The sequence below is a fragment of the Lepus europaeus genome, chromosome X (genome assembly GCF_033115175.1).
Source record: "Lepus europaeus isolate LE1 chromosome X, mLepTim1.pri, whole genome shotgun sequence".
Taxonomy (NCBI): domain Eukaryota; kingdom Metazoa; phylum Chordata; class Mammalia; order Lagomorpha; family Leporidae; genus Lepus; species Lepus europaeus.
The window spans coordinates 112,802,253-112,812,664 of NC_084850.1; the positions used below are offsets into that span (position 1 = coordinate 112,802,253).

At 38.4% G+C, this 10,412-nt stretch overlaps 1 non-coding gene across 1 annotated transcript; it reads right to left on the reverse strand.

The window, feature by feature from the left end:
• Window positions 1–8,986: 8,986 nt before the first annotated feature.
• On the reverse strand, window positions 8,987–9,093 carry LOC133753857 (U6 spliceosomal RNA). Its single transcript, XR_009865098.1, has one exon. It is a non-coding gene; the product is annotated as a U6 spliceosomal RNA (small nuclear RNA).
• Between the last annotated feature and the right edge of the window lie 1,319 nt (window positions 9,094–10,412).

Sequence of the window (10,412 nt, forward strand, 5' to 3'; positions counted from 1 at the left end):
AAAGAGAGAGATTGAGAGAGAGAGAGAAAAAAAAGAGATTGATATTCCATCCACTGTCTCACTCCCCAGATGGGCACAACAGCTAGGGCTGGGCAAAGTCAAAGCCAGGAGCCAGGAATTCAATCCAGATCTCCTATGTGGGTGGCAGGGACTCAAGCAATTTAGTCATCACCTACTGCCTCTCAGAGTGTATTAGCAGGACGCTGGAATAGAAAGAAGAGCCAGAACTCAAACCTAGGCACTCTGATACAGGATACAAATATCCCAGTTGGTGTCCTAATCATTGTTCGATATGCCCACCCCAGAAACAATAATTTGCAGTAAATCATACCCATACGCTTATAAGCTAAAAATCAGAAAATTTCTTAAAAGTATTGAGAAGAAATAATCACAATACTAGGTATACAGATTTCTCAGATAAGATACAAAACTACCTACGTAATAAAACAAAAATTTGGCTATCATTAAAGTTTAAGCTTTCTTCTATTAAAAAAGACATAATTTATCCAATCAATAGATTTGGACCAAAATATTCATGTGACATATATCTGAGTAAGGACTTTATCCAGAATAATATTTATGAATCACTAATAATAATGTAATTAACTAAAAAATTGTTAGAAGACTTGAATTGACACTTCATGAAAGTGTATATACAGAGAGCCAATAAGCACATGAAAAGATATTCAGAATTATGGATCAGTAAATGAATTCAAGTTTAAATGATGAAGTACTACTATAAGCCATTAAAACAGGTCAAGTTAAAAAGACTGATAAGTCTCAGAGTTGGCAAGCATATAGAATATCCTGCCCTGAAATCAGATCAGTAGCCTGGAGCAAGATAGGAGTTGTGCTTCATTTTTGAAATGTGACACAAAAAAATTTGGGGATGATGGAATGTTCTTAAGTTAATAAGGGTTGTAATTACAAGGTTATATATATTTCTCTGAATTTACTAATCATGTGTAAAATGCGTACATATGTGAGTAAATTTTCTATCAACAAAGTTGATTAAAGTGGCAGCAAACACCTTTAAAAACATTGGTAAGGTACACAGAATAAATGCTATGATTAATTCATTTATTAGGAAAAGAATTCATTTTCCCTAATATTATTAGCTGTTTTGACTATTTATAAGTGATATATATTTTCTTTCTGGGCTTGACTCATAGATAAGAATTGTTCATGGACAGAGAGCAGGTTGGAATTTTTTTAATAGTCTAAATGTGAATAAATGGCTTGATTAGTACAAATTTATTTAAATATAACAGCATGGGTGCTGTGGTTTACAATTTAGAAAACTTAAAAAAGAAATCAGTACAATGATTTAAATTAAAAATTGATAAAGATGGCCGGCGCCGTGGCTTAACAGGCTAATCATCCGCCTTGCGGCGCCGGCACACTGGGTTCTAGTCCCGGTCGGGGCACCGATCCTGTCCCGGTTGCCCCTCTTCCAGGCCAGCTCTCTGCTGTGGCCAGGGAGTGCAGTGGAGGATGGCCCAAGTTCTTGGGCCCTGCACCCGCATGGGAGACCAGGAGAAGCACCTGGCTCCTGCCATCGGATCAGCGCGATGCGCCGGCCATTGGAGGGTGAACCAACGGCAAAAAGGAAGACCTTTCTCTCTATCTCCCTCTACTGTCCACTCTGCCTGTCAAAAATTAAAAAAAATTGATAAAGATGAACATACCATTTTAACTAAAATTTGGAAAGACATTTTAAAATGTTCCATTAATAAAATAAGTATGAATTTCAGATACCTGACTTGGATGTAGTTTAAAGTTACTGTCTGTTGTTATCCTTATTAAAGATCTTTATTGAGGCACTTGAAAATTTGAATTTCTTAAATAACTCTAGTCCTCATGTTGTACATTCAATCTTTAGATTTGTTCACCCGACATATCCATTGATCTACATCTCTCCATTTTCTGCTCAATTTCCCACCCATGGTAACTACTTTTCTTGTCACTTAATCTGCCATTTGCTACAACATAGATGAGTCTGGAGGACATTATGGTAAGTGAAACAAACCTGGCACATAAAGAAAAATACCACATAATCTCAAATATATGTGAATCTAAAAATCTTTGAACTCAATGAACTCAGTGAACTCCCCTGCTGGGCTTACTCCAAGTTCTTGTTTCAATGTAAGAGAATTCAAAGCAGAGACATAGACAAAGTGTAGGTAAGAGAGCAGGAATTTTTTTTAAGGAGAGTGAAGATACAGTACACAGTCAGAAGTGAATCCAGGCAAACCCTGCACTCCCATGGAGAGTGAGCTCCATCTCCTGCCACTCCTGAAGCTGCTACTGTGATACCTCCAAGTTCAGGTTATCCTTTTATGGAGTAGGGGCTGGTTTTCTAATTGAATATACAAATGGAGAGGAGTTTGAGTGGGGCTTTACTGAGAGTGGTGATCTCTGGGAAGGTTTCATGGCATTTCCATCTGGAGCTGCGTGTACATGGTCACCATGGTACCTTCTGTATGAGAGGGAAGTGAGGCTCAGGTGCCTCATGAAGAAGTGGGTGTGCCGAGCCTGCAGGCATGTTGGATCTGTGCATAGAACAGACAAAACTAGTTGATACTATAATAGATTGAAGCTCTATACAGACTAAAATTATAGGGTAGCAAATCATGATTTTCAGAGGAAGACAACCCACAGAAAGGAGGCTTCAGCAGGCCTGTGGAGCAAAAACCAAGATGTGGAAGCCTGAGGAAGAATGAGAAGGAGGCCAGGAAAGCAGTGAGAGCAGGAACCAGAACCAGGGAGTGAAAGGGTGAGAGTTAGAGACAATCTGCTTGATGATTTTCTGGTATCTGGAGACTGAATTATACTTTCAAATACTGGACTTGATAAACTTTTCCTCTTAAAAGAAAATAGAATAAATTTCTTAGTTATTTTAAATAGTTTGAGTCTATTTCTTATATCCTTGTGATTGTTAATTAGAACTATAAAAATTTCATATTTACATATGTATATGAATGAAGCTGAGCAGGACATCTTTTTAAAAATCTTTATTTTATTTCATTTTATTTATTTATTTTTGACAGGCAGAGTGGATAGTGAGAGAGAGAGACAGAGAGGAAGGTCTTCCTTTTTGCCGTTGGTTCACCCTCCAATGGCCGCATCGTGCTGATCCGAAGCCAGGAGCCAGGTGCTTCTCCTGGTCTCCCATGCGGGTGCAGGGCCCAAGCACTTGGGCCATCCTCCACTGCCTTCCTGGGCCATAGCAGAGAGCTGGCCTGGAAGAGGGGCAACTGGGATAGAATCCGGCGCCCCAACTGGGACTAGAACCCGGTGTGCTGGCGCCGCAAGGCGGAGGATTAGCCTGTTAAGCCACGGCGCCGGCCAAAATCTTTATTTTATTTTTTTGATAGATGGAAAGAGGCAGAGAGACAGCACTTCCACACTTCCATCTGCTGTTTTACTGTTCAAATACCTGCAATGGCCAGGGCTGGACCAGACGGAAGCAGGGAGCCAAAAACTTAATTCAGGTCTCCCATGTGCACGGCAGAAACTTAACTCCTTGAGTCATCACTGCTGCCTCCTAGGGTACACATTAGCAGAAAGCTGGAGTTGGGAGCAGAGCCAAGACTAGGACCCAGGCACTCTGATGTGAGATGTAGGTATTTCAACAGGCATCTTTGCTACCACACTAAACACTCACACTGTAATATATCTTTAGAAATATAAAAGCATGCTACGTTTTATTTGAAGTTTAAATTGTATTATTTTCCTATTGCAGTTGTAACAAATTACTACAAGTTTTCTTACTCAAAATAATAGAGATTTATTACATTACAGTGACACTCTGAAGTCAAAATAGTGTCAGCAGGATTGCATTCTTTCTGGAGGTGATAAGAGAGCATCTATTCCTTGCCTCCTCCAGCTTGGCCTTGACAGCATCATTGCAATCCATACTTTTATCATCCCATTGCCTTTTCCAGCTCTGTCTTTCTCTCTTGTGGTTGCAGTGGCTTCAGTGAAACAATCAAGGACAGTTTTCTCATCTAAAAAATCCTTTACTTAAGTATGTCTGAAAAATCACTGCAAATAACATACTCATAGGTTTGAGAATTAGGTCATATATTCATACATTTTTGAGGGGACATGATTGTACTTGCAGCACCATCCATGAGAGCAAAATGTTAATATTTTGTTCTTTTAAATATTGATTTTATTTATTTGAAAGACAGATAGCCAGAAAAAGGGAGAAACAGAGAGAACAAGAAAGGTCTTCCACCCACCGGCTCACTTCTCAAATAGCCACAATAGATGGAGCCAGGCCAGGCCAAAGGCAGGAGCTTGGAACTCCATCTGGGTCTCCCCCCATGAGTGGCAGGGACCCAAGTACCTGGGCCACCTTTTGCTGCTTTCCCAGGAACGTTAGCAGGGGGCTGGATCAGAAGCAGAGCAGCAGGGACTCATGCCTGTGCTCTGATTTGGGATTCTAGAGTAGCAGGTGACGGCTTAACCTTCTGCACCACAACACTAACCCCAACAGTTTTATGAGCTGTCATTTCACTCACGGTACATGCTTAAATTTATTAAAATGACTAGAGTTTATAATATTATAATAGTAATAAATTTAAACTTTGTTTTTATAAATTTTACATAACTGCTAGAAGGCAAAGTAGATTTAAAATAGATAAAGTCTCTACCTTCAGCTGTATTTTGATTGTAAAGCTTTATAAATTATGTGATAAATGTTCAAAGGGGGAATTATTGATTGGATGGACCTAACACTGTGATCTTAATCATTTGTCATATGCGCTAAAGATAGTTTTAAAACATGATAGTTCTTGCTTAAGTGAAAAGTATTTAGAACTCTGGTTCTAATGTGTTTCACTTATATGTGAGAACTTAAATGTATAATATTAATATTGAAATAATACAAAGACATTGGTCATCTGTAATTCAGCTCAATAGTTCAATTCATTTTAGTTACCATCTAGGCATCTCTTGTCTTTAATGGATACATAAAATAGTATCCCTACATTTACTGACAAGTCTATTCATATTTTAAAATAATGAATACATTTTATTTACTAATATTCTAGTTTTTACTAATATCCATACTTTCCTCTGAGGTTTATAATTTTAGAATATTTGTTCATTGTGGATTTTTATAGAGCAGTGTGCCATGAAAATATGAAAGGGAAAAATATTTTCCATCTTCTTGCTGGAGATCCACAAGTATTTAGTATTTAAAATAATGAGATTATTAGCTGAAGACCTTAGCTAACATGCAAGAGCAATTCTATGATTCTGCTTATTTTAAAAGTGCTACTTTGACAGAAAATAAAGGATCCAAAATCAAAGAGTGTTTAAGGGATACACACACACACAAACACACACACTCATGAGTTACTTGGAATCCCTTAGGTATTTTCATTTGACCAACTGAAACCAGAACAATAGAGGGATATAAGCTAGTGAAGAATTCCTTAAAATTTCATTAGAAATTAAAATAGACTATACATTTTGAAAATGGCAGGCAATTTAACTCTATGCATTTAAAATGAATTGATATTTCTTTCCCGTAGTTTACAGTCTAATATGGCTCAAAGTAGAGAGAAAAGATGGAAATACGAATATCTTTCAAAAGTAGAATACGATAAACTTCATGAAAACAGAAGAACGTGAAATAGACCTGCGTGCACACAAACACACACACACATACACACATTCCTATGTACACACACACACTATATCTATATCTATATCTATATCTATATCTATATCTATATACCTGTTTTAGGAAGATGGCTAGGGCAAGACCTAGCAGACATGACTTGCTAAATACTGTTTCCCACCTTGAAGATGGAAAAATCAATCTAGGGAAAATAGGAGGAGTTCAAAGAGAGTTGCTGAGAAAGGGTGAAGTAGACTCTGAAGAAAAAAGCAAGCACTCCGTTGCAACACAGTCTAGTATATGAAAAGATATTGATGGACTGGAGTGGATCATTACTTCCTATTCAGTACCTCAAATTGAATTTTCCACGCAAAGACAGAGGAGACACACCATAGCCAATGCCATCACTGCCACATCTTCTCAGCCAGCCCTGCCTTCACACAGAGCTCTGCTTGGTAGTATCCTGCACACACCTCGTGTGGCAATTTCAGGGGCAAAATGGTCTCTTTTCTTTTCTGGCTTAAGGCTTCTTTCTGCCTGCTGGCACATCCAATCAGAGATTTTAAAGCCCGCAAGGAAAGATTTCAACCAATGGGGTTTGTCCTGTAGTAAAATGCTCTAGTCCCCTGTCCTTTGGGAGGAAAATAGTGTATTCCACAAAATTATGGGGGCCCTCACAAAGTTCATGGAAAAGGCATATTAAGAAACAAACAGACAAAAAAAAATTATGCATGGCTTTCAGAATTGTTTCACATCAAAATAAACTTATCTGTTAATTGTGTTTTCCCCAAAACTTTTTGAAGTTCCCCTGTATTCATGAGGTTCACAGGGAGACTGAGCCTATTTGTCCACCAGACAAACCAGCTCCAGAGAGGTTATCCTCCTTCCCGGAGTGATACTCCTTGTTCCCTCCTCTATCTGTTAAATAAATCTCCTATTCCCAGAAACTTGTCTCATGCTCTGCTGTCAGGGAGACACAAGCCACGATACACACTCAGTTTTATCCATATAGTTCTGTTGAGAAAATATTTTTATAGTCACTATTTCCCTGTGGGGAAAAAGGGATGGAGTGAGTGCTAGGGGTTGAGGGATAGGCTATGGAATTGTTGTCAGCTCCATTTTACTTATGAGGAAAAGGCTTTAGGTAATCTGAGTGATTCTCCCAAAATCACACAGCTCATAAGTGGCAAAGTCTTCTTTGATGTGCTAAATAGGACCTTGGCAACACAAAAAAGAATGAATCATTTCCCAAATGAGTTCTGTGTGCTTTAATTTCACGTATAACCTCAATTTAATGTGTCAGCTCTTGCTAGCTTAAAACATCTCATCTAAATCTCATTAATTCGGATTCTATTAATTTATGCTTTCTGATAACTTGGAAATGTAGGAGTGAAATTTACTTTCTCTGTGAAAAAAATTACCTATGAACATACAATTTTAAAATTTTATTTGAGAGGGAGGGACACACACACACAGAGAAAGAGAGAGAGAGACAGAGAGAGAGAGATTCTATCCATTAGTTCACTCTCCAAATGCCTGCAATGGCTGAGGCTGAAACCAACATTTGGGCATTCAGTACAGGTACCCCTGTGGGCAGCTGGAACCCAATTGCTTAAGCCATCATCTGCTGCCTCCCAGGATCCACATTAGCTAGAAGCTGGAATCAGGAGCAGGAGCTAGGGATTGAACCCAAATACTCTGATATTGGAATATGGGCATCCTAAGCCAAATGCCCACCCCAGAATATACTTTCTAGTATGAGATCAAGTCATTTCTTCCATCCCTGCTTTGGGTTTCCTTCATGTAATCCTCCTTCAATGTTCTCTAATATCCAATAAAAGATAATAAACAGGGACAAGCATTTAGCCTACCTTATAGAAAAACTGGCTAAGATGTCCAAGTCCCACTTAGTAGCTCGGTTTGATTGATATCTCTGACTTGTGAGTCCAGCTTCTTGCTAATGAAGACCCTGGGAGGTAGTGGTGATGACTTGGTAATTCGGTTTCTACAACCCATGTGAGAGACTGAGATTGAGTTCCCAGCTCCTAGCCCTGGCCTGACCCAGCTGCAGCAGGTGTCTCAAGAGTAAACCAGCAGACGAGAGCTCTCTATCAGTGTCTGTCATTCTCTCAAATAAATAAAAATAACAGTAGCTAAAAGAGACTAAGAATATTAGATACACTGAATCTTAGGATGATTCATTACTCTTGCAATGCTCTCCAGCATAATGGAATGGAACTCTGTCCCATCTCAAGCTATATTCAGAGAAGGAAATATTCATGTATTTTTCCCAATTTTTTATTTAAATATAACGTTATACAGTAACAGCTATATATCAGGCACTATTATAAATGTTTTACAGTAGTAACTCATTTAATATTAATAATAACCCTTTGAAGTAGATACCATTATTTATATTCATTTTACCAATGAGAAAACGAAGGGAAAGGGAGAGTCAGTGGTTTGACCATTGTCACAGAGCTGATAAATGGCTAAGTCTGGAATCAAACTCAGGAAACAGCTCTGAATTTAGATTTCAGTGATCTTATCTGCCAATAGCTCCTTGGAAACTTTCAAATCCAACCTCATTCAGTCACCATAACAACCCACATACCATAATAATGTTAACACTAATAAAGGGTGCAGAGGAAAGTTTTCAAGTATGTTTTTCAGGGATGCCCTTCAGTGCTAATTTTATGCAAATAATTGTTAGTAAGGTCTCAAAAGCCCCAAGATGCTTGCATGCACTCTTGTGACTCTTGAATCCATGCCACAGTTTTTATATTTATTTATTTGTTTTTAAAGATTTATTTATTTATTTGAAAGAGTTACACAGAGAGGAGAGGCAGAGAAAGAGAGAGAGAGAGAGAGAGAGAGGTCTTCCATCCGATGGTTCACTCCCCAGTTGGCTGCAATGGCTGGAGCTGTGCCAATCCGAAGCCAGAAGCTTCTTCCGGGTCTCCCATGTGGGTGCAGGGTCCCAAGGACTTGGGCCATATTCTACTGCTATCCCAGGCCATAACAGAGTGCTGGATTGGAAGTGGAGCAGCTGGATCTCGAACCCGCACCCATGTGGGATGCCGGTGCTTCAGCCCAGGGCATTAGCGCACTGCGCCACAGCCTCGGCCCTGTTTTTATATTTAAAACTTGTGAATAATGACAGTGTTATTTCTTTCTAATATTTACATTGTTTCTTTTTTAAAAATAAATGTTATTGTGTATATTTAAGGTATACAACATGGCATTATGAAATACATATATAAAGCAATTAATATAGTGGTGCAAATTAACATATCCATCATCTCATACAGTCATGCAATTTTTATCCTGTGGCAATGACAGCAGCAGCTAAAAAATGTGGAATGCTTCATGATTGTGTGTGTCATCCTTGGGCAGGGGCCCTGCTAATCTTTTCTGTGTCATTCCAATTTTAGTATATGTGCTGCCGAAGGGAGCACAATGTCATCCCTGCACAGGGATCTTGCTAATCTTTCTTGTGTCATTGCAATTTTAGTATAGATGCTGCTGAAGAGAGCACAATGTCATAGCTTTTTAATGAGGGAACATTGTGACTAATGGAGGCTTTTGGAACAACACAGAGAGTGAATAGAAGGTTTTGGAGTAATTACTCTTCATCTGAAAAATTAATCACAAAGAAAAGAAAAACCAGAAGATTCCACAGTCGTGTGCCCATCCAAATCATTTGCAAATATTAGGCTAACTCACAGTTCATCAAATTTTGTGCCAGTATTAGGATTTGGTACAATCAGTCAGGGAGAGAAGATTTTTGCAGTTGTTTCTTGCTGAGCCAGGATAATTGTCTAACTGTGAAAGGCAGTTATTTTCCAGATTAACTCCTCTTTCTCTAAAATGTTTTAGTGAATTTCTCTCTCTCACACACACACTCCCACTCATACCATGTGATCTGCTGATTTTAAAGGACCATATTCTACATGTTAAGTGTCAATGTATTTGTGATTATAGTAGAGTGATTATATTAAGTAGAGTGATTATAGATAACAATATTTTACTGAATATTTTCCCAAAACTATGTTGAACAAAAGGATATAGAAGGTTTTCACAATAAACATGATAAACATTTGAGGAGAAAGATATGTTTACCCTTATTTGAATGTTACACAACAAATACATGTGTTGAAAGATCTCATTGTGGAGCCAGCATAATGGTGTGGCAGGGTAAGCCACTACCTGCAGCGCTGGTATCCCATATACACATTGATTTGAGTTCCAGCTGCTCTACTTCCTATCCATCTCCAAGCTAATGTACCTGAGAAATAAGTGTAAAATGGTCTCAGTACAAGTGTGGGACCCAGATGGAATTCCAGGCTCCTGGCTCCTGATTCCTGGCTTCAGCACGGCCCAGCCCTGGCTATTGCCTCCATTTGGGGAATAAATCACAAATAGAAGATCGCTCTCTCTCTCTCTTTCTGTCTTTCCTTCTCTCTCTGTAACTCTTTCTTTCAAAATAAATTTTTTTTAAAAAAAGAAAGATCACATTGAACTATACATATATATGTATATATATGTGTGTGTATATATAAACATATATATAATGCTAATGTATCAGTTATAATATTTTTATTTTTCAATTTTATTTAAGATACACAGATTTCATGTATTTCACATATACAGATCTTCCCGCCCTACCCTCTCTCCCACCCATGCTGCCACCCTTCTTCCTCCTTCTTCTCCTATTCCCTCTCTTAATTTTTACAATGATCTACTTCCAGTTTACTTTATACTCAAAAGATGAACC